We start from the raw sequence: 25,449 nt of genomic DNA on the forward strand, positions 1-25,449 counted from the left end.
ATCTGTATTTCGTGGATCTCTTTGCTAGCCTTATTTCTGTGGAATCTGAGAACAGATATTTCGGATTCTTTGGAAGACTATAGGGACAAAGGTAATATCCTCCGATAACAAAGAGAAAGAAGCTTTCTGAGAAACTTCTTTGTGTTCTGTGAAATCATATCACAGAGTTACAGCTTTCCCTTCAAGAAGCCTTTCGCTAAGACAGTTCATCTGGAATTGGCAAAGTGATATTTGGAAGCCCATAGAGGGCTATGGTGAAAAAGGAAATATCCTCAGATGAAATCTGCAAAGAAGCTTTCTGCGAAACTGATCTGGGATGTGTGACTTCCAGTCACAGAGATACATCTGTATTTCGTGGATCTCTTTGCTAGCCTTATTTCTGTGGAATCTGAGGACAGATATTTCGGATCCCTTTGAAGACTATAGGGCCAAAAGAAATATCCTCCGATAACAAAGAGAAAGAAGCTTTTGAGAAATTTCTTTGTGTTCTGTGAAATCATCTCACAGAGTTACAGCTTTACCCTCAAGAAGCCTTTCGCTAAGACAGTTCTTGTGGAATTGGCAAAGTGATATTTGGAAGCCCATCGAGGGCTATGGTGAAAAAGGAAATATCCTCAGATGAAATCTGGAAAGAAGCTTTCTGAGAAACTGCTTAGTGTTCTGTTAATTCCTCTCACAGAAATACAACTGTATTTCGTGGATCTCTTTGCTAGCCTTATTTCTGTGGAATCTGAGAAGAGATATTGAGGATCCCTTTGAAAACTGTAGGTCCAAAAGAAATATCCTCCGATAACCAAGAGGAAGAAGCTTTCTGAGAAAGTTCTTTGTTTTTTGTGAAATCATCCCACAGATTTACAGCTTTCCCCTCAAGAAGCCTTTCGTTAAGACAGTTCTTCTGGAATTGGCAAAGTGATATTTGGAAGCCAATAGAGGGCTATGGTGAAAAAGGAAATATCGTCAGATGAAATCTGGAAAGAAGCTTTCTGAGAAACTGCTCTTGGATGTGTGACTTCCACTCACAGAGTTACATCTGTATTTCGTGGATATCTTTGCAGCCTTATTTCTGTGGAATCTGAGAACAGATATTTCGGATCCCTTTGAAGACTACAGGTCCAAAGGAAATATCTTCCGATAACAAAGAGAAAGAAGCTTTCTGAGAAACTTCTTTGTGTTCTGTGAAATCATCTCACAGAGTTACAGCTTTCCCCTCAAGTAGCCTTTCGGTAAGACAGTTCTTCTGGAATTGGCAAAGTGACATTTGGAAGCCCATAGAGGGCTACGGTGAAAAAGGAAATATCCTCAGATGAAATCTGGAAAGAAGCTTTCTGAGAAACTGCTTAGTGTTCTGTTAATTCATCTCACAGAGGTACATCTGTATTTTGTGGATCTCTTTGCTAACCTTATTTCTGTTGTATCTGAGAACAGATAATTCGGATCCCTTTGAAGTCTATAGGGCCCAAAGAAATATCCTCCGAAAACAAAGAGAAAGAAGCTTTCTGAGAAACTTCTTTGTGTTCTGTGAAAGCATCTTACAGAGTTACAGCTTTCCCCTCAAGAAGACTTTCGGTAAGACAGTTCATCTGGAATTGGAAAAGTGATATTTGGAAGCCCATAGAGGGCTATGGTGAAAATGGAAATATACTCAGATGAAATCTGGAAAGAAGCTTTCTGAGAAACTGCTCTTTGATGTGTGACTTCCATTCACAGAGTTACAACTGTATTTCATGGATCTCTTTGCTAGCCTTATTTCTGTGTAATCTGTGAACAGATATTTCGGATCCCTTTGAAGACTATAGGGCCAAAGTAAATATCCTCCGATAACAAAGAGAAAGAAGCTTTCTGAGAAACTTTTTTGTGTTCTGTAAAATCATCTCACAGAGTTACAGCTTTCCCCTCAAGAAGCCTTTCGCTAAGACAGTTCTTGTGGAATTGGCAAAGTGATATTTGGAAGCCCTTAGGGGCTATGGTGAAAAAGGAAATATCCTCAGATGAAATCTGGAAAGAAGCTTTCTGAGAAACTGCTCTGTGATGTGTTACTTCCACTCACAGAGTTACAACTGTATTTCATGGATCTCTTTGCTAGCCTATTACTGTGGAATCTGAGAACACATATTTAGGATCCCTTTGAAGACTCTAGGGCCAAAGGAAATATCCTCCGATAACAAAGAGAAAGAAGCTTTCGGAGAAACTTCTTTGTGTTCTGTGAAATTATCTCACAGAGTTACAGCTTTCCCCTCAAAAAGCCTTTCGCTAAGACAGTTCTTGTGGAATTGGCAAAGTGATATTTGGAAGCCCATAGAGGGCTAAGGTAAAAAAGGAAATATCCTCTGATGAAAACTGGAAAGAAGCTTTCTGAGAAACTGCTCTGTGATGTGTGACTTTCACACACAGAGTTACATCTGTATTTCGTGGATCTCTTTGCTAGCCTTATTTCTGTGGAATCTGAGAACAGATATTTCGGATCCCTTTGAAGACTATAGCGCCAAAGGAAATATCCTCCGATAACAAAGAGATAGAAGCTTTCTGAGAAACTACTTTGTGTTCTGTGAAATCATCTCACAGAGTTACAACTTTCCCTTCAAGGAGCCTTTCGTTAAGACAGTCCTTGTGGAATTGGCAAAGTGATATTTGGAAGCCCATAGAGGGCTATGGTGAAAAAGGAAATATCCTCAGATGAAATATGGAAAGATGCTTTCTGAGAAACGCTTAGTGTTCTGTTAATTCATCTCACAGAGTTACATCTGTATTTCGTGGATCTCTTTGCTAGCCTTATTTCTGTGGAATCTGAGAACAGATATTTCGGATCCCTTTGAAGACTCTAGGGTCAAAGGAAATATCCTCCGATAACAAAGAGAAAGAAGCTTTCTGAGAAACTTCTTTGTGTTCTGTGAAAACATCTCACAGAGTTACAGTTTTTCCATCAAGAAACGTTTCGCTAAGACAGTTCTTGTGGAATTGGCAAAGTGAAATTTGAATCCCATAGTGGGCTATGGTGAAAAAGGAAATATCCTGAGATGAAATCTGGAAAGAAGCTTTCTGAGAAAGTGCTTAATGTTCTGTTAATTCATCTCACAGAGTTACATCTGTATTTCGTGGATCTCTTTGCTAGCCTTATTTCTGTGTAATCTGTGAACAGATATTTCGGATCCCTTTGAAGATTATAGGTCCAAAGGAAATATCCTCCGATAACAAAGAGAAAGAAGCTTTCTGAGAAACTTCTTTGTGTTCTGTGAAATCATCTCACAGAGTTACAGCTTTCCCGTCAAGAAGCCTTTCATTAAGACAGTTTTTGTGGAATTGGCAAAGTGATATTTGGAAGCCAATAGAGGGCTATGTTGCAAAAGGAAACATCCTCAGAGGAAATCTGGAAAGAAGATTTCTGAGAAACTGCTTAGTGTTCTATTAATTCATCTCTCAGATTTACATATGTATTTCGTGGATCTCTTTGCTAGCCTTATTTCTGTGGAATCTGAGAACAGATATTTAGGATCCGTTTGAAGACTAGAGGGCCAAAGGAAATATACGCCGATAAAATAGAAAGAAGATTTCTGAGAAACTACTTTGTGTTCTGTGAAATGATTTCACAGAGTTACAGCTTTCCCCTCAAGAAGCCTTTCGCTAAGACAGTTCTTGTGGAATTGGCAAAGTGATATTTGGAAGCCCTTAGAGGGCTATGGTGAAAAAGGAAATATCGTCAGATGAAATCTAGAAAGAACTTTTCTGAGAAACTGTTCTGAGATGTGTGACTTCCACACACAGAGTTACATCTGTATTTCGTGGATCTCTTTGCTAGCCTTATTTCTGTGGAATCTGAGAACAGATATTTCGGATCCCTTTGAAGACTGTAGTTCCAAAGGAATTATTCTCCGATAACAAAGAGAAAGAAGCTTTCTGAGAAACTTCTTTGTGTTCTGTGAAATCATCTCACAGAGTTACAGCTTTCCCCTCTAGAAGCCTTCCGCTAAGACAGTTCTTGTGGAATTGGCAAAGAGATATGTAGAAGCCCATAGAGGGCTATTTTGAAAAGGAAATATCCTCAGATGAAATCTGGAAAGAAGCTTTCTGGGTAACTGCTTAGTGTTCTGTTAATTCATCTCACAGAGTTACATCTGTATTTCGTGGATCTCTTTGCTAGCCTTATTTCTGTGGAATCTGAGAACTGATAATTCGGATCCCATTGAAGATTATAGGGCCAAAGGAAATATCCTCCGGTAAAAAAGAGAAAGAAGGTTTCTGAGAAACTTCTTTGTGTTCTGTGAAATCATCTCACAAGTTACAGCTTTCCCCTCAACACGCCTTTCCATAAGACAGTTCTTGTGGAATTGGCAGAGTGATATTTGGAATCCCATAGAGGGCTATGGTGAAAAAGGAAATATCCTCAGCTGAAATCTGGGAAGAAGCTTTCCCAGAAACTGCTTAGTGTTCTGTTAATTCATCTCACAGAATTTCATCTGTATTTCGTGGAATTCTTTGCTGGCCATATTTCTGTGGAATCTGAGAACAGATATTTCGGATCCCTTGGAAGACTATAGGGCCAAAGGAAATATCCTCCGATAACAAAGAGAAAGATGCTTTCTGAGAAACTTTTTTGTGTTCAGGGAAATCATCTCAAAGAGATACTGCTTTCCCCTAAGGAAGCCTTTCGGTAAGACAGTTCATCTGGAATTGGCAAAGTGATATTTGGAAGCCCATAGAGGGCTATGGTGAAAAAGGAAATATCCTCAGATGAAATCTGGAAAGAAGCTTTCTGAGAAATTACTCTGTGATGTGTGACTTCCACACACAGAGTTACATCAGTATTTCATGGATATCTTTGCTAGCCTTATTTCAGTGGAATCTGAGAACAGATATTTCGGATCCCTTTGAAGACAATAGGGCCAAAGGAAATATCCTCCGATAACAAAGAGAAAGAAGCTTTCTGAGAAACTTCTTTGTGTTTTGTGAAATCATCTCACACAGTTACAGCTTTCCCCTCAAGAAGACTTTCGCTAAGACAGTTCTTGTGGAATTGGCACAGTGATATTTGGAAGCCCATAGAGGGCTATGGTGAAAAAGGAAATATCGTCAGATGAAATCTGGAAAGAAGCCTTCTGAGAAACTGCTCTGGGGTGCGAGACTTCCAATCACAGAGTTACATCTGTTTTTCTTGGATCTCTTTGCTAGCCTTATTTCTCTGGAATCTGAGAACAGATATTTCGGATCCCTTTGAAGACGATAGGGCCAAAGGAAATATCCTCCGATAACAAAGAGAAAGAAGCTTTCTGAGAAACTTCTTTGTGTTCTGTGAAATCATTTCACAGAGTTACAGCTTTCGCCTCAAGAAGCCTTTCGCTAAGACAGTTCTTGTGGAATTGGCAAAGTGATATTTGGAAGCCCATAGAGGGCTATTGTGAAAAAGGAAATATCCTCAGATGAAATCTGGAAAGACGCATTCCGAGAAACTGCTTAGTGTTCTGTTAATTTATCTCACAGAGTTACATCTGTATTTCATGGATCTCTTTGCTAGCCTTATTCTTGTGGAATCTGAGAACAGATATTTCGGATCCCTTTGAAGACTATAAGGCCAAAGGAAATATCCTCCGATAACAAAGAGAAAGAAGCTTTCTGAGAAAATTCTTTGTGTTCTGTGAAATCATCTCACAGAGTTACAGCTTTCCCCTCAAGAAGCGTTTCGCTAAGACAGTTCTTTTGGAATTGGCAAAGTGATATTTGGAAGCCCTTAGAGGACTATGGTGAAAAAGGAAATATCGTCAGATGAAATCTGGAAAGAAGCCTTCTGAGAAACTGCTCTGAGATGTGTGACTTCCACACACAGAGTTACATCTGTATTTCGTGGATCTCTTTGCTAGCCTTATTTCTGTGGAATCTGAGAACAGATATTTCGGATCCCTTTGAAGTTATAGGGCCAAAGGAAATATCCTGCGATAACAAAGAGAAAGAAGCTTTCTGAGAAACTTCTTTGTGTTCTGTGAAATCATCTCACATAGTTACAGGATTCCCCTCAAGAAGCCTTTCGCTAAGACAGTTCTTGTGGAAATGGCAAAGTGATATTTGGAAGCCCAAAGTGGGCTATGGTGAATAAGGAAATATCCTCAGATGAAACCTGGAAAGAAGCTTTCTGAGAAACTGCTCTGTGACCTGTGACTTCCACACATAGAGTTACATCTGTATTTCGTGGATCTCTTTGCTAGCCTTATTTCTATGGAATCTGAGAGCAGGTATTTCGCATCCCTTTGAAGACTATAGGGCCAAAGGAAATACCCTCGGATAACAAAGAGAAAGAAGCTTTCTGAGAAACTTGTTTGTGTTCTGTGAAATCATCTCACAGAGTTACAGCTTTCCATTCAAGAAGCCTTTCGCTAAGACAGTTATTGTGGAATTGGCAAAGTGATATTTGGAAGCCAATAGAGGGCTATGGTGAAAAAAGAAATATCCTCAGATGAAATCGGGAAAAAAGCCTTCTGAGAAACTGCTCTGTGATGCGAGACTTCCACTCACAGAGTTACATCTGTTTTTCTTGGATCTCTTTGCTAGCCTTTTTTCTCTGGAATCTGAGAACAGATATTTCGGATCCCTTTGAAGACGATAGGGCCAAAGGAAATATCCTCCGATAACAAAGAGAAAGAAGCTTTCTGAGAAACTTCTTTGTGTTCTGTGAAATCATCTCACAGAGTTACAGCTTTCCCCTCAAGAAGCCTTTCGCTAAGACAGTTCTTCTGGAATTGGCAAAGTGATATTTGGAAGCCCATAGAGGGCTACGATGAAAAAGGAAATATCCTCAGATGAAATCTGGAAAGAAGCTTTCTGAGAAACTGCTCTGTGATATGTGACTTCCACACACAGAGTTACATCTGTATTTCGTGGATCTCTTTGCTAGCCTTATTTCTGTGGAATCTGAGAACAGATATTTCGGATTCCTTTGAAGACTCTAGGGCCAAAGGAAATATCCTCTGATAACAAAGAGAAAGAAGCCTTCTGAGAAACTTCTTTGTGTTCTGTGAAATCATCTCACAGAGTTATAGCTTTGCCCTCCAGAAGCTTTTCGCTAACAGTTCTTGTGGAATTGGCAAAGTGATATTTGGAACCCCTAGAGGGCTATGGTGAAAAATACAATACATCAGATGAAATGTGGAAAGAAGCTGTCTGAGAAACTGCTTAGTGTTCTGTTAATTCATCTCACAGAGTTTCATCTGTATTTCGTGGATCTCTTTCCCAGCCTTATTTCTGTGGAATCTGAGATCAGATATTTCGGATCCCGTTGAAGACTATAGGGCCAAAGGAAATATCCTCCGATAACGAAGAGAAAGAAGCTTTCTGAGAAACTACTTTGTGATCTGTGAAATCATCTCACAGAGTTACAGCTTTTCCCTCAAGAAGCGTTTCGCTAAGTCAGTTCTTGTGGAATTCGCAAAGTGATATTTGGAAGCCCATAGAGGGCTATGGTGAAAAAGGAAATATCCTCAGATGAAATCTGGAATGAAACTTTCTGATACACTGCTTAGTGTTCTATTAATTCTTCCAACAGAATTACATCTGTATTTCATGGATCTCTTTGCTATCCTATTTCTGTGGAATGTGAGAACAGATATTTCGGATGCCTTTGAAGACTACAGGGCCAAAGGAAATAACCTCCGATAACAAAGTGAAAGAAGGTTTCTTAGAAACTTCTTTGTGTTCTGTGAAATCATCTCACAGAGTTACAGCTTTCCCCTCAAGAGCCTTTCGTTAAGACAGTTCTTGTGGAATTCGCAAAGTGATATTTGGAATCCCATAGAGGGCTTCGGTGCAAAAGGAATTATCCTCAGATGAAATCTGGAAAGAAGCTTTCTGAGAAACTGCTTAGTGTTCTGTTAATTCAACTCACAGAGTTACATCTGTATTTCGTGGATCTCTATGCTAGCCTTATTTCTGTGGAATCTGAGAACAGATATTTCGGATCCCTTTGAACACTATAGGGCCAAAGGAAATATCCTCCGATAACAAAGAGAAAGAAGCTTTCTGAGAAACTTCTTTGTGTTCTGTGAAATCATCTCACAGAGTTACAGCTTTCCCCTCAAGAAGCCTTTCGCTGAGACAGTTCTTGTGGAATTGTCAAAGTGATATTTGGAAGCCCATAGAGGGCTATGGTGAAAAAGGAAATTACCTGACATGAAATCTGGAAAGAAGCTTTCTGAGAAACTGCTCTGGGATGTGTGACTTCCCCACAAAGAGTTACATCTGTATTTCATGAATCTCTTTGCTAGCCTTATTTCTGTGGAATCTCAGAACAGATATTTCGGATCCCTTTGAAGACTATAGGGCCAAAGGAAATATCCTCCGATAACAAAGAGAAAGAAGCTTTCCGAGAAACTTCTTTGTGTTCTGTGAAATCATCTCACAGAGTTACCGCTTTCCCCTCAAGAAGCCTTTCGCTAAGACAGTTCTTGTGGAATTGGCAAAGTGATATTTGGAAGCACATAGAGGGCTATGGTGCAAAAGGAAATATCCTCAGATGAAATCTGGAAAGAAGCTTTCTGAGAAACTGCTTAGTGTTCTGTAAATTCATCTCACAGAGTTACATCTGTATTTCATGGATCCCTTTGCTAGCCTTATTTCTTGGAATCTGAGAACAGATATTTCGGATCCCTTCGAAGAATATAGGGCCAAAGGAAATATCCTCCGATAACAAAGAGAAAGAAGCTTTCTGAGAAATTTCTTTGTGTTCTGTGAAATCATCACACAGAGTTACAGCTTTCCCCTGAAGAAGCCTTTCGCTAAGACAGTTCTTGTGGAATTGGCAAAGTGATATTTGGAATCCCATAGAGGGCTATGGTGAAAAAGGATATATCCTCAGATGTAATCTGGAAAGAAGCTTTCTGAGAAACTGCTCTGTGATGTGTGACTTCCACTCACAGAATTATGTCTGTTTTTCATGGATCTCTTTGCTAGCCTTATTTCTGTGGAATCTGAGATCAGATATTTCGGATCCCGTTGAAGACTATAGGGCCAAAGGAAATATCCTGCGATAAAAAAGAGAAAGAAGCTTTATGAGAAACTTCTTTGTGATCTGTAACATCATCTCACAGAGTTACAGCTTTTCCCTCAAGAAGCGTTTCGCTAAGTCAGTTCTTGTGGTTTAGGCAAAGTGATATTTGGAAGCCCATAGAGGGCTATGGTGAAAAAGGAAATATCCTCAGATGAAATCTGGAATGAAACTTTCTGATAAACTGCTTACTGTTCTATTAATTCATCCAACAGAGTTACTTCTGTATTTCATCTATCTCTTTGCTATCCTATTTCTGTGGAATCTGAGAACAGATATTTCGGATCCCTTTGAAGACTACAGGGCCAAAGGAAATATACTGCTATAAAAAAGAGAAAGAAGCTTTCTGAGAAACTTCTTTGTCTTCTGTGAAATCATCTCACGGAGTTACAGCTTTGCCATCAAGAAGCCTCTCCCAAAGACAGTTCTTGTGGAATTGGCAATGATATTTGGAAGCCCGTAGAATGCTATGGTGAAAAAGGAAATAACCTCAGATGTAATCTGGAAAGAAGCTTTCTGAGAAACTGCTTTGTGACGTGACTTCCACACACAGAGTTACATCTGTATTTCGTGGATCTCTTTGCTAGGCTTATTTCTGTGGAATCTGAGAAGAGATATTTCGGATCCCTTTGGAGACTATAGAGCCAAAGGAAATATCCTCTGATAACAAAGAGAAAGAAGCTTTCTGAGAAACTTCTTTGTGTTCTGTGAAATCATCTCACAGAGTTACCGTTTTCCACTCCAGAAGCCTTTCGCTAAGACAGTTCCTGTGGAATTGGCAAAGTGATATTTGGAAGCCCATAGAGGGCTATGGTTAAAAAGGAAATATCCTCAGATGAAATCTGGAAAGAACCTTTCTGAGAAACTGCTTAGTGTTCTGTTAATTCATCTCACAGAGTTACATCTGTATTTCGTGGATCCCTTTGCTAGCCTTATTTCAGTGGAATGTGAGAACAGATATTTTGAATCTCTTTGAAGACTATAGGGACAATGGAAATATCCTGCGATAACAAAGAGTAAGAAGCTTTCTGAGAAACTTCTTTGTTTTCTGAGAAATCATCTCACAGAGATACAGCTTTCCCCTCAAGAAGCCTTTCCCTAAGACAGTTCTTGTGGAATTGGCAAAGTGATATTTGAAAGCCCATAGAGGGCCATGGTGAAAAAGGAAATATCCTCCGATGAAATCTGGAAAGAACCTTTCTGAGAAAATGTTCTGTGATGTGTGACTTCCACACAGAGAGTTACATCTGTATTTCGTGGATCTCTTTGGTATCCTTATTTCTGTGGAATCTGAGAACAGATATTTCGGATCCCTTTGAAGACTATAGGGCCAAAGGAAATATCCTCCGATAACAAAGAGAAAGAAGCTTTCTGAGAAACTTCTTTGTGTTCTGTGAAATCACTTCACAGAGTTACAGCTTTCTGCTCAAGAAGCCTTTCACTAAGACAGTTCTTGTGGAATTGGCAAAGTGATATTTGGAAGACCATAGAGGGTTATCGTGAAAAAGGAAATATCCTCAGATGAAATCTGGAAAGAAGCTTTCTGAGAAACCGCTTAGTGTTCTGTTAATTCATCTCACAGAGTTACATCTGTATTTCGTGGATCTCTTTGCTAGCCTTATTTCTGTGGTATATCAGAACACATATTTCGGATCCCTTTGAAGACTATAGGGCCAAAGGAAGTATCCTCCGATAACAAAGAGAAAGAAGCCTTCTGAAAAACTTCCTTTTCTTCTGTGAAATCATCTCACAGAGTTACAGCTTTCCCCTCCAGAAGCCTTTTGCTAAGACTGTTGTTGTGGAATTGGCAAAGTGATATTTGGAAGCCCATAGAGGGCTATGGTGAAAAAGGAAATATCCTCAGATGAAATTTGGAAAGAAGCTTCCTGAGAAACTGCTTAGTGTTCTGTTAATTCATCTCACAGAGTTACATCTTTATTTCGTGGATCTCTTTGCTAGCCTTATTTCTGTGGAATCTGAAAACAGATATTTCGGATCCCTTTGAAGACTATAGGGCTAAAGGAAATATCCTCCAATAACAAAGAGAAAGAAGCTTTCTGAGAAACTTCTTGGTGTTCTGTGAAATCGTCTCACAGAGTTACCGCTTTCCCTCCAGAAGCCTTTCACTAAGACTTTACCTTTGGAATTGGCAAAGTGATATTTGGAAGCCCGTAGAGGACTATGGTGAAAAAGGAAATATCCTCAGATGAAATTTGGAAAGAAGCTTTCTGAGAAACTGCTTAGTGTTCTGTTAATTCATCTCAGAGAGTTACATCTGTATTTCGTGGATCTCTTTGCTAGCCTTATTTCTTTGGAATCTGAGAACAGATATTTCAGATCCCTTTGAACACTATAGGGTCAAAGGAAATATCCTCCGATAACAAAGAGAAAGAAGCTTTCTGAGAAACTTCTTTGTGTTCAGTGAAATAATCTCACACAGTTACAGCTTTCCCCTCAAGAAGCCTGTCGCTAAGACACTTCCTGTGGAATTGGCAAAGTGATATTTGGAAGCCCATAGACGGCTATGGTGAAAAAGGAAATATCCTCAGATGAAATCTGGAAAGAAGCTTTCTGAGAAACTGCTCCGTGATATGTCACTTCCACACACAGAGTTACATCTGTATTTCGTTGAACTCTTTGCTAGCCCTTTTTCTGTGGAATCTGAGAACAGATATTTCGGATGCCTTTGAAGACTACAGGGCCAAAGGAAATAACCTCCGATAACAAAGAGAAAGAAGCTTTCTGAGACACTTCTTTGTGTTCTGTGAAATCATCCCACAGAGTTACAGCTTTCCCCTCAAGAAGCCTTTCGTTAAGACAGTTCTTGTGGAATTCGCAAAGTGATATTTGGAATCCCACAGAGGGCTATGGTGCAAAAGGAAATATCCTCAGATGAAATCTAGAAAGAAGCTTTCGAGAAACTGCTTAGTGTTCTGTTAATTCATCTCACAGCGTTACATCTGTACTTCATGGATCTCTTTGCTAGCTTTATTTCTGTGGAATTTGAGAACAAATATTTCGGATTCCTTTGAAGACTATAGGGCCAAAGGAAATATCCTCCGATAACAAAGAGAAAGAATCTTTCTGAGAAACTTCTTTGTGTTCTGTGAAATCATCTCACCGAGTTACAGCTTTGCCATCAAGAAGCCTCTCGCTAAGACAGTTCTTGTGGAATTGGCAGTGATATTTGGAAGCCCATACAGGGCTATGGCGAAAAAGGAAATATCCTCAGATGAAATCTGGAAAGAAGCTTTCTGAGAAACTGCTCTGTGATGTGACTTCCACACACAGAGTTACATCTGTATATCGTGGATCTCTTTGCTAGCCTTTTTTCTGTGGAATCTGAGAACAGATATTTCGGATGCCTTTGAAGACTACAGGGCCAAAGGAAATAACCTCCGATAACAAAGAGAAAGAAGCTTTCTGAGAAACTTCTTTGTGTTCTGTGAAATCATCTCACAGAGTTACAGCTTTCCCCTCAAGAAGCCTTTCGTTAAGACAGTTCTTGTGGAAATCGCAAAGTGAGATTTGGAATCCCATAGAGGGCTATGGTGCAAAAGGAAATATCCTCAGATGAAATCTGGAATGCAGCTTTCTGAGAAACTGCTTAGTGTTCTGTTAATTCGTCTCACAGAGTTACATCTGTATTTCGTGGATCTCTTTGCTAGCCTTATTTCTGTGGAATCTGAGAACAGATATTTCGGATCCCTTTGAAGACTATAGGGCCAAAGGAAATATCCTCTGATAACAAAGGGAAAGAAGCTTTCTGAGAAACTTTTTTGTGTTCTGTGAAATCATGTCACAGAGTTACAGCTTTCCCCTCAAGAAGCCTTTCGCTAAGACAGTTCTTGTGGAACTGGCAAAGTGATATTTGGAAGCCCATAGAGGGCTATGGTGAAAAAGGAAATATCCTCAGATGAAATCTGGAAAGAAGCTTTCTGAGAATCTGCTCTGTGATGTGTCACTTCCCCTCTCAGAGTTACATCTGCACTTCGTGGATCTCTTTGCTAGCCTTATTTCTGTGGAATCTGAGAACAGATATTTCGGATCCCTTTGAATACTATAGGGCCAAAGTAAATATCCGCCGATAACAAAGAGAAAGAAGCTTTCGGACAGACTTCTTTGTGTTCTGTGAAATCATCTCACAGAGTTACCGCTTTCCCCTTCAGAAGCCTTTCGCTAAGACAGTTCTTGTGGAATTGGCAAAGTGATATTTGGAAGCCCATAGAGGGCTATGGTGAAAAAGGAAATATCCTCAGATGAAATCTGGAAAAAAGCTTTCTGAGAAACTGCTCTGCGATGTGTGACTTCCACACACAGAGTTACATCTGTATTTGGTGGATCTCTTTGCTAGCCTTATTTCTGTGGAATCTGAGAACAGATATTTCGGATCCCTTTGAAGACTATAGGGCCAAAGGAAATATCCTCCGATAACAAAGAGAAAGAAACTTTCTGAGATACTTCTTTGTGTTCTGTGAAATCATCTCACAGAGTTACCGCTTTCCCCTCCAGAAGCCGTTCGAGAAGACAGTTCTTGTGGAATTGGCAAAGTGATATTTGGAAACCCATAGAGGGCTTTGGTGAAAAAGGAAATATCCTCAGATGAAATCTGGAAAGAAGCTTTCTGAGAAACTGCTTAGTGTTCTGTGAATTCATCTCACAGAGTTACATCTGTATTCCGTGGATCTCTTTGCTAGCCTTATTTCTGTGGAATCTGAGAACAGATATTTCGGATCCCTTTGAAGTCTATAGGGCCAAAGGGAATATCCTGCGATAATAAAGAGAAAGAAGCTTTCTGAGAAACTTCTTTGTGTTCTGTGAAATCATCTCACAGAGTTTCAGCTTTCCCCTCAAGAAGCCTTTCGCTAAGACAGTTCTTGTGGAATTGGCAAAGTGATATTTGGAAGCCCATAGAGGGCTATGGTGAAAAAGGAGATATCCTCAGATGAAATCTGGAAAGAAGCTTTCTGAGAAACTGCTTAGTGTTCTGTTAATTCATCTCACAGCGTTACATCTGTACTTCATGGATCTCTTTGCTAGCTTTATTTCTGTGGAATTTGAGAACAAATATTTCGGATTCCTTTGAAGACTCTAGGGCCCAAGGAAATATCCTCCGATAACAAAGAGAAGGAACCTTTCTGAGAAACTTCTTTGTGTTCTGTGAAATCATGTCACAGAGTTACAGCTTTCTCCTCAAGAAGCCTTTCGCTAAGACAGTTGTTGTGGAATTGGCAAAGTGATATTTGGAAGCCCATAGAGGGCAATGGTGTAAAAGGAAATATCCTCGGATGAAATCTGGAAAGAAGCTTTCTGAGAAACTGCTCTGTGACGTGTGACTTCCACACACAGAGTTATATCTGTATTTCGTAGATCTCTTTGCTACCCTTATTTCTGTGGAATCTGAGAACAGATATTTCGGATCCCTTTGAAGACTATAGGGCCAAAGGAAATTTACTGCGATAACAAAGAGAAAGAATCTTTCTGAGAAACTTCTTTGTGTTCTGTGAAATCATCTCACCGAGTTACAGCTTTGCCATCAAGAAGCCTCTCGCTAAGACAGTTCTTGTGGAATTGGCAGTGATATTTGGAAGCCCATACAGGGCTATGGCGAAAAAGGAAATATCCTCAGATGAAATCTGGAAAGAAGCTTTCTGAGAAACTGCTCTGTGATGCGACTTCCACACACAGAGTTACATCTGTATTTCGTGGATCTCTTTGCTAGCCTTTTTTCTGTGGAATCTGAGAACAGATATTTCGGATGCCTTTGAAGACTACAGGGCCAAAGGAAATAACCTCCGATAACAAAGAGAAAGAAGCTTTCTGAGAAACTTCTTTGTGTTCTGTGAAATCATCTCACAGAGTTACAGCTTTCCCCTCAAGAAGCCTTTCGTTAAGACAGTTCTTGTGGAAATCGCAAAGTGAGATTTGGAATCCCATAGAGGGCTATGGTGCAAAAGGAAATATCCTCAGATGAAATCTGGAAAGCAGCTTTCTGAGAAACTGCTTAGTGTTCTGTTAATTCATCTCACAGAGTTACATCTGTATTTCGTGGATCTCTTTGCTAGCCTTATTTCTGTGGAATCTGAGAACAGATATTTCGGATCCCTTTGAAGACTATAGGGCCAAAGGAAATATCCTCTGATAACAAAGAGAAAGAAGCTTTCTGAGAAACTTTTTTGTGTTCTGTGAAATCATCTCACAGAGTTACAGCTTTCCCCTCAAGAAGCCTTTCGCTAAGACAGTTCTTGTGGAACTGGCAAAGTGATATTTGGAAGCCCATAGAGGGCTATGGTGAAAAAGGAAATATCCTCAGATGAAATCTGGAAAGAAGCTTTCTGAGAATCTGCTCTGTGATGTGTCACTTCCCCTCTCAGAGTTACATCTGCACTTCGTGGATCTCTTTGCTAGCCTTATTTCTGTGGAATCTGAGAACAGATATTTCGGATCCCTTTGAATACTATAGGGCCAAAGTAAATATCCGCCGATAACAAAGAGAAAGAAGCTTTCGGACAGACTTCTTTGTGTTCTGTGAAATCATCTCACAGAGTTACCGCTTTCCCCTTCAGAAGCCTTTCGCTAAGACAGTTCTTGTGGAATTGGCAAAGTGATATTTGGAAGCCCATAGAGGGCTATGGTGAAAAAGGAAATATCCTCAGATGAAATCTGGAAAAAAGCTTTCTGAGAAACTGCTCTGCGATGTGTGACTTCCACACACAGAGTTACATCTGTATTTGGTGGATCTCTTTGCTAGCCTTATTTCTGTGGAATCTGAGAACAGATATTTCGGATCCCTTTGAAGACTATAGGGCCAAAGGAAATATCCTCCGATAACAAAGAGAAAGAAGCTTTCTGAGATACTTCTTTGTGTTCTGTGAAATCATCTCACAGAGTTACCGCTTTCCCCTCCAGAAGCCGTTCGAGAAGACAGTTCATGTGGAATTGGCAAAGTGATATTTGGAAACCCATAGAGGGCTTTGGTGAAAAAGGAAATATCCTCAGATGAAATCTGGAAAGAAGCTTTCTGAGAAACTGCTTAGTGTTCTGTGAATTCATCTCACAGAGTTACATCTGTATTCCGTGGATCTCTTTGCTAGCCTTATTTCTGTGGAATCTGAGAACAGATATTTCGGATCCCTTTGAAGTCTATAGGGCCAAAGGGAATATCCTGCGATAACAAAGAGAAAGAAGCTTTCTGAGAAACTTCTTTGTGTTCTGTGAAATCATCTCACAGAGTTTCAGCTTTCCCCTCAAGAAGCCTTTCGCTAAGACAGTTCTTGTGGAATTGGCAAAGTGATATTTGGAAGCCCATAGAGGGCTATGGTGAAAAAGGAGATATCCTCAGATGAAATCTGGAAAGAAGCTTTCTGAGAAACTGCTTAGTGTTCTGTTAATTCATCTCACAGCGTTACATCTGTACTTCATGGATCTCTTTGCTAGCTTTATTTCTGTGGAATTTGAGAACAAATATTTCGGATTCCTTTGAAGACTCTAGGGCCCAAGGAAATATCCTCCGATAACAAAGAGAAGGAACCTTTCTGAGAAACTTCTTTGTGTTCTGTGAAATCATGTCACAGAGTTACAGCTTTCTCCTCAAGAAGCCTTTCGCTAAGACAGTTGTTGTGGAATTGGCAAAGTGATATTTGGAAGCCCATAGAGGGCAATGGTGTAAAAGGAAATATCCTCGGATGAAATCTGGAAAGAAGCTTTCTGAGAAACTGCTCTGTGACGTGTGACTTCCACACACAGAGTTATATCTGTATTTCGTAGATCTCTTTGCTACCCTTATTTCTAGTGGAATCTGAGAACAGATATTTCGGATCCCTTTGAAGACTATAGGGCCAAAGGAAATTTACTGCGATAACAAAGAGAAAGAATCTTTCTGAGAAACTTCTTTGTGTTCTGTGAAATCATCTCACCGAGTTACAGCTTTGCCATCAAGAAGCCTCTCGCTAAGACAGTTCTTGTGGAATTGGCAGTGATATTTGGAAGCCCATACAGGGCTATGGCGAAAAAGGAAATATCCTCAGATGAAATCTGGAAAGAAGCTTTCTGAGAAACTGCTCTGTGATGCGACTTCCACACACAGAGTTACATCTGTATTTCGTGGATCTCTTTGCTAGCCTTTTTTCTGTGGAATCTGAGAACAGATATTTCGGATGCCTTTGAAGACTACAGGGCCAAAGGAAATAACCTCCGATAACAAAGAGAAAGAAGCTTTCTGAGAAACTTCTTTGTGTTCTGTGAAATCATCTCACAGAGTTACAGCTTTCCCCTCAAGAAGCCTTTCGTTAAGACAGTTCTTGTGGAAATCGCAAAGTGAGATTTGGAATCCCATAGAGGGCTATGGTGCAAAAGGAAATATCCTCAGATGAAATCTGGAAAGCAGCTTTCTGAGAAACTGCTTAGTGTTCTGTTAATTCATCTCACAGAGTTACATCTGTATTTCGTGGATCTCTTTGCTAGCCTTATTTCTGTGGAATCTGAGAACAGATATTTCGGATCCCTTTGAAGACTATAGGGCCAAAGGAAATATCCTCTGATAACAAAGAGAAAGAAGCTTTCTGAGAAACTTTTTTGTGTTCTGTGAAATCATCTCACAGAGTTACAGCTTTCCCCTCAAGAAGCCTTTCGCTAAGACAGTTCTTGTGGAACTGGCAAAGTGATATTTGGAAGCCCATAGAGGGCTTTGGTGAAAAAGGAAATATCCTCAGATGAAATCTGGAAAGAAGCTTTCTGAGAATCTGCTCTGTGATGTGTCACTTCCCCTCTCAGAGTTACATCTGCACTTCGTGGATCTCTTTGCTAGCCTTATTTCTGTGGAATCTGAGAACAGATATTTCGGATCCCTTTGAATACTATAGGGCCAAAGTAAATATCCGCCGATAACAAAGAGAAAGAAGCTTTCGGACAGACTTCTTTGTGTTCTGTGAAATCATCTCACAGAGTTACCGCTTTCCCCTTCAGAAGCCTTTCGCTAAGACAGTTCTTGTGGAATTGGCAAAGTGATATTTGGAAGCCCATAGAGGGCTATGGTGAAAAAGGAAATATCCTCAGATGAAATCTGGAAAAAAGCTTTCTGAGAAACTGCTCTGCGATGTGTGACTTCCACACACAGAGTTACATCTGTATTTGGTGGATCTCTTTGCTAGCCTTATTTCTGTGGAATCTGAGAACAGATATTTCGGATCCCATTGAAGACTATAGGGCCAAAGGAAATATCCTCCGATAACAAAGAGAAAGAAGCTTTCTGAGATACTTCTTTGTGTTCTGTGAAATCATCTCACAGAGTTACCGCTTTCCCCTCCAGAAGCCGTTCGAGAAGACAGTTCTTGTGGAATTGGCAAAGTGATATTTGGAAACCCATAGAGGGCTTTGGTGAAAAAGGAAATATCCTCAGATGAAATCTGGAAAGAAGCTTTCTGAGAAACTGCTTAGTGTTCTGTGAATTCATCTCACAGAGTTACATCTGTATTCCGTGGATCTCTTTGCTAGCCTTATTTCTGTGGAATCTGAGAACAGATATTTCGGATCCCTTTGAAGTCTATAGGGCCAAAGGGAATATCCTGCGATAACAAAGAGAAAGAAGCTTTCTGAGAAACTTCTTTGTGTTCTGTGAAATCATCTCACAGAGTTTCAGCTTTCCCCTCAAGAAGCCTTTCGCTAAGACAGTTCTTGTGGAATTGGCAAAGTGATATTTGGAAGCCCATAGAGGGCTATGGTGAAAAAGGAGATATCCTCAGATGAAATCTGGAAAGAAGCTTTCTGAGAAACTGCTTAGTGTTCTGTTAATTCATCTCACAGCGTTACATCTGTACTTCATGGATCTCTTTGCTAGCTTTATTTCTGTGGAATTTGAGAACAAATATTTCGGATTCCTTTGAAGACTCTAGGGCCCAAGGAAATATCCTCCGATAACAAAGAGAAGGAACCTTTCTGAGAAACTTCTTTGTGTTCTGTGAAATCATGTCACAGAGTTACAGCTTTCTCCTCAAGAAGCCTTTCGCTAAGACAGTTGTTGTGGAATTGGCAAAGTGATATTTGGAAGCCCATAGAGGGCAATGGTGTAAAAGGAAATATCCTCGGATGAAATCTGGAAAGAAGCTTTCTGAGAAACTGCTCTGTGACGTGTGACTTCCACACACAGAGTTATATCTGTATTTCGTAGATCTCTTTGCTACCCTTATTTCTAGTGGAATCTGAGAACAGATATTTCGGATCCCTTTGAAGACTATAGGGCCAAAGGAAATTTACTGCGATAACAAAGAGAAAGAATCTTTCTGAGAAACTTCTTTGTGTTCTGTGAAATCATCTCACCGAGTTACAGCTTTGCCATCAAGAAGCCTCTCGCTAAGACAGTTCTTGTGGAATTGGCAGTGATATTTGGAAGCCCATACAGGGCTATGGCGAAAAAGGAAATATCCTCAGATGAAATCTGGAAAGAAGCTTTCTGAGAAACTGCTCTGTGATGTGACTTCCACACACAGAGTTACATCTGTATTTCGTGGATCTCTTTGCTAGCCTTTTTTCTGTGGAATCTGAGAACAGATATTTCGGATGCCTTTGAAGACTACAGGGCCAAAGGAAATAACCTCCGATAACAAAGAGAAAGAAGCTTTCTGAGAAACTTCTTTGTGTTCTGTGAAATCATCTCACAGAGTTACAGCTTTCCCCTCAAGAAGCCTTTCGTTAAGACAGTTCTTGTGGAAATCGCAAAGTGAGATTTGGAATCCCATAGAGGGCTATGGTGCAAAAGGAAATATCCTCAGATGAAATCTGGAAAGCAGCTTTCTGAGAAACTGCTTAGTGTTCTGTTAATTCATCTCACAGAGTTACATCTGTATTTCGTGGATCTCTTTGCTAGCCTTATTTCTGTGGAATCTGAGAACAGATATTTCGGATCCCTTTGAAGACTATAGGGCCAAAGGAAATATCCTCTGATAACAAAGAGAAAGAAGCTTTCTGAGAAACTTTTTTGTGTTCTGTGAAATCATCTCACAGAGTTACAGCTTTCCCCTCAAGAAGCCTTTCGCTAAGACAGTTCTTGTGGAACTGGCAAAGTGATATTTGGAAGCCCATAGAGGGCTATGGTGAAAAAGGAAATATCCTCAGATGAAATCTGGAAAGAAGCTTTCTGAGAATCTGCTCTGTGATGTGTCACTTCCCCTCTCAGAGTTACATCTGCACTTCGTGGATCTCTTTGCTAGCCTTATTTCTGTGGAATCTGAGAACAGATATTTCGGATCCCTTTGAATACTATAGGGCCAAAGTAAATATCCGCCGATAACAAAGAGAAAGAAGCTTTCGGACAGACTTCTTTGTGTTCTGTGAAATCATCTCACAGAGTTACCGCTTTCCCCTTCAGAAGCCTTTCGCTAAGACAGTTCTTGTGGAATTGGCAAAGTGATATTTGGAAGCCCATAGAGGGCTATGGTGAAAAAGGAAATATCCTCAGATGAAATCTGGAAAAAAGCTTTCTGAGAAACTGCTCTGCGATGTGTGACTTCCACACACAGAGTTACATCTGTATTTGGTGGATCTCTTTGCTAGCCTTATTTCTGTGGAATCTGAGAACAGATATTTTGGATCCCATTGAAGACTATAGGGCCAAAGGAAATATCCTCCGATAACAAAGAGAAAGAAGCTTTCTGAGATACTTCTTTGTGTTCTGTGAAATCATCTCACAGAGTTACCGCTTTCCCCTCCAGAAGCCGTTCGAGAAGACAGTTCTTGTGGAATTGGCAAAGTGATATTTGGAAACCCATAGAGGGCTTTGGTGAAAAAGGAAATATCCTCAGATGAAATCTGGAAAGAAGCTTTCTGAGAAACTGCTTAGTGTTCTGTGAATTCATCTCACAGAGTTACATCTGTATTCCGTGGATCTCTTTGCTAGCCTTATTTCTGTGGAATCTGAGAACAGATATTTCGGATCCCTTTGAAGTCTATAGGGCCAAAGGGAATATCCTGCGATAACAAAGAGAAAGAAGCTTTCTGAGAAACTTCTTTGTGTTCTGTGAAATCATCTCACAGAGTTTCAGCTTTCCCCTCAAGAAGCCTTTCGCTAAGACAGTTCTTGTGGAATTGGCAAAGTGATATTTGGAAGCCCATAGAGGGCTATGGTGAAAAAGGAGATATCCTCAGATGAAATCTGGAAAGAAGCTTTCTGAGAAACTGCTTAGTGTTCTGTTAATTCGTCTCACAGAGTTACATCTGCATTTCGTGGATCTCTTCGCTAGCCTTATTTCTGTGGAATCTGAGAACAGATATTTTGGATCCCTTTGAAGAATACAGGGCCAAAGGAAATATCCTCCGATAAAAAGAGAAAGAAGGTTTCTCAGAAACTTCTTTGTGTTCTCTGAAATCATCTCACAGAGTTACAGCTTTCCCTTCAAGAAGCCTTTCGCTAATACAGTTCTTCTGGAATTTACAAAGTGATATTTGGAAGCCCATAGAAGGCTATGGTGAAAAAGGAAATATCCTCAGATGAAATCTGGAAAGAAGCTTTGTGAGAAACTGTTCTGCGATGTGTGACTTCCACACACAGAGTTACATCTGTATTTGGTGGATCTCTTTGCTAGCCTTATTTCTGTGGAATCTGAGAACAGATATTTCGGATCCCTTTGAAGACTATAGGGCCAAAGGAAATATCCTCCGATAACAAAGAGAAAGAAGCTTTCTGAGAAACTTCTTTGTGTTCTGTGAAATCATCTCACAGAGTTACAGCTTTCCAATCAAGAAGCCTTTCGCTAAGACAGTTCTTGTGGAATTGGCAAAGTCATATTTGGAAGCCCATAGAGGGCTACGGTGAAAAAGGAAATATCCTCAGATGAAATCTGGAAAGAAGCTTTCTGAGAAACTGCTTAGTGTTCTGTTAATTCATCTCACAGAGTTACATCTGTATTTCGTGGATCTCTTTGCTAGACTTATTTCTGTGGAATCTGAGAACAGATATTTCGGATCCCTTTGAAGGCTCTAGGGCCAAAGTAAATATCCTCCGATAACAAAGAGGAAGAAGCTTTCTGAGAAACTTCTTTGTGTTCTGTGAAATCATCTCACAGAGTTACAGCTTTCCCTTCAAGAAGCCTTTCGCTAAGACAGTTCTTCTGGAATTGGCAAAGTGATATTTTGAAGCCCATAGAGGGCTATGGTGAAAAAGGAAATATCCTCAGATGAAATCTGGAAAGAAGCTTTCTGAGAAACTGATCTGCGATGTGTGACTTCCACACACAGAGTTACATCTTTATTTCGTGGATCTCTTTGCTAGCCTTATTTCTGTAGAATCTGAGAACAGGTATTTCGGATTCCTTTGAAGACTATACGGCCAAAAGAAATATCCTCCGATAACAAGAGAAAGAATCTTTCTGAGAAACTTCTTTGTGTTCTGTGAAATGATCTCACAGAGATACAGCTTTCCATTCAAGAAGCCTTTCGCTAAGACAGTTCTTGTGGAATTGGCAAAGTGATATTTGGAAGCCCATAGAGCGGTATGTTGAAAAAGGAAATATCCTTAGATGAAATCTGGAAAGAAGCTTTCTGAGAAATTCCTCAGTGTTCTGTTAATTCATATCCCAGAGTTATATCTGTATTTCGTGGATCTCACGGCTAGCCTTATTTCTGTGCAATCTGAGAACAGATATTTTGGATCCCTTTGAATACTATAGGTCCAAAGGAAATATCCTCCGATAACAAAGAGAAAGAAGCTTTCTGAGAATCTTCTTTGTGTTCTGTGAAATCATCTCACAGAGTTACAGCTTTACCCTCAAGAATCCTTGGCTAAGACAGTTCTTGTGGAATTGGCAAAGTGATATTTGAAAGCCCATAGAGGCCTAGGGTGAAAAATTAAATATCCTCACATGAAATCTGGAAAGAAGCTTTCTGAGAAACTGCTTAGTGTGCCGTTAAGTCATCTCACAGAGTTACATCTGCATTTCCTGGATCTCTTTGCTCGACTTATTCCTGAGGAATCTGAGAACAGATATTTCGGATCCCTTTGAAGACTATAGGGCCAAAGGAAATATCCTCCGATAACAAAGAGAAAGAAGCTTTCTGAGAAACTTCTTTGTGTTCTGTGAAATCATCTCACAGAGTTACAGCTTTACCCCCAAGAAGCCTTTCGCTAAGACAGTTCTTGTGGAATAGGCAGAGTGATATTTGGAAGCCCATAGATGGCTATGGTGAAAAAGGAAATATCCTCAGATGAAATCTGGAAGGAAGCTTTCTGAGAAACTGCTCTGTGATGTGTGACTTCCACACACAGGGTTACATCTGTATTTCGCGAATCTCTTTGCTAGCCTTATTACTGTGCAATCTGAGAACAGATATTTCGGATCCCTTTGAAGACTATAGGGCCAAAGGAAATATCCTCCGATAACAAAGAGAAAGAAGCTTTCTGAGAAACTTCTTTCTGTTCTGTGATATCATCTCACAGAGTTACAGCTTTTCCCTCAACAAGCCTTTCGCTAAGACAGTTCTTGTGGAATTGGCAAAGTGATATTTGGAAGCCCATAGAGGGCTATGGTGAAAAAGGAAATATCCTCAGATGAAATCTGGAAAGAAGTTTTCTGAGAAACTGCTTAGTGTTCTGTTAATTCATATCACAGAGTTACATCTGTATTTCGTGAATCTCTTTGCTAGCCTTATTTCCGTGGAATCTGAGAACAGATATTTCCGATCCCTTTGAAGACTATAGGGCCAAAAGAAATTTCCTGCGATAACAAAGAGAAAGAAGATTTCTGAGAAACTTCTTTGGGTTCTGTGAAATCATCTCACAGAGGTACAGCTTTCCCCTCAAGAAGCCTTTCCCTAAGACAGTTCTTGTGGAATTGGCAAAGTGATATTTGGAAGCCCATAGAGGGCTATGGTGAAAAAGGAAATATCCTCAGATGAAATCTGGAAAGAAGCTTTCTGAGAAACTGCTTAGTTTTCTGTTAAGTCATCTCACCGAGGTACATCTGTATTTTGTGGATCTCTTTGCTAGCCTTTTTTCTGTGGAATCTGAGAACAGATATTTCGGATGCCTTTGAAGACTATAGGGCCAAAGGAAATATCCTCCGATAACAAAGAGAAAGAAGCTTTCTGAGAAACTTCTTTGTGTTCTGTGAAATCAACTCACAGAGTTACAGCTTTCCCCTCAAGAAGCCTTTCGCTAAGACAGTTCTTGTGGAATTGGCAAAGTGATATTTGGAAGCCCATAGAGGGCTATGGTGAAAAAGGAAATATCCTCAGATGAAATCTGGGAAGAAGCTTTCTGAGAAACTGCTTAGTGTTCTGTTAATTCATCTCACAGAGTTACATTTGTATTTCGTGGATCTCTTTGCTAGACTTATTTCTGTGGAATCTGAGAACCGATATTTCCTATCCCCTTGAAGACAATAGGGCCAAAGGAAATATCCTCTGATAACAAAGAGAAAGAAGCTTTCTGAGAAACTTCTTTGTGTTCTGTGAAATCATCTCACGGAGTTACAGCTTTCCCCTCAAGAAGCCTTTCGCTAAGACAGTTCTTCTGGAATTGGCAAAGTGATATTTGGAAGCCCCTAGAGGGCTATGGTGAAAAAGGAAATATTCTCAGATGAAATCTGGAAAGAGCGTTCTGAGAAACTGCTCTGTGATATGTGATTTCCACTCACAGAGTTGCATCTGTATTTCGTGGATATCTTTGCTAGCCTTATTTCTGTGGAATCTGAGAACAGATATTTCTGATCTGCTTGAAGACTATAGGGCCAAAAGAAATATCCTCCGATAGCAAAGAGAAAGAAGCTTTCTGAGAAACTTCTTTGTGTTCTGTGAAATCATCTCACAGAGTTACAGCTTTCCCCTCAAGAAGCCTTTCGCTTAGACAGTTCTTGTGGAATTGGCAAAGTGATATTTGGAAGCCCATAGATGGCTATGGTGAAAAAGGAAATATCCTCAGATGAAATCTGGAAAGAAGCTTTCTGAGAAACTGCTTAGTGTTCTGTTAATTCATCTCACAGAGTTACATCTGTATTTCATGGATCTCTTTGCTATCCTCATTTCTGTGGAATCTGAGAACAGATATTTCGGTTCCCTTTGAAGACTATAGGGCCAAAGGAAATATCCCGTGATAACAAAGAGAAAGAAGCTTTCTGAGAAACTTCTTTGTGTTCAGTGAAATCATCTCACAGGTTACAGCTTTCCCCTCAAATAGCCTTTCGCTAAGACAGTTCTTGTGGAATTGGAAAAGTGATATTTGGAATCCCATAGAGGGCTATGGTGGAAAAGGAAATATCCTCAGATGAAATCTGGAAAGAAGCCTTCTGAAAACCTGCTCTGTGATGTGACTTCCACACACAGAGTTACTTCTGTATTTCGTGGATTTCTTTGCTAGCCTTATTTCTCTGGAATCTGAGAACAGATATTTCGCATGCCTTTGAAGACCATAGGGCCAAAGGAAATATCCTCCGATAACAAAG

The sequence above is a fragment of the Macaca fascicularis genome, chromosome 6, assembly GCF_037993035.2.
Source record: "Macaca fascicularis isolate 582-1 chromosome 6, T2T-MFA8v1.1".
NCBI classification, from domain to species: Eukaryota; Metazoa; Chordata; class Mammalia; order Primates; family Cercopithecidae; genus Macaca; species Macaca fascicularis.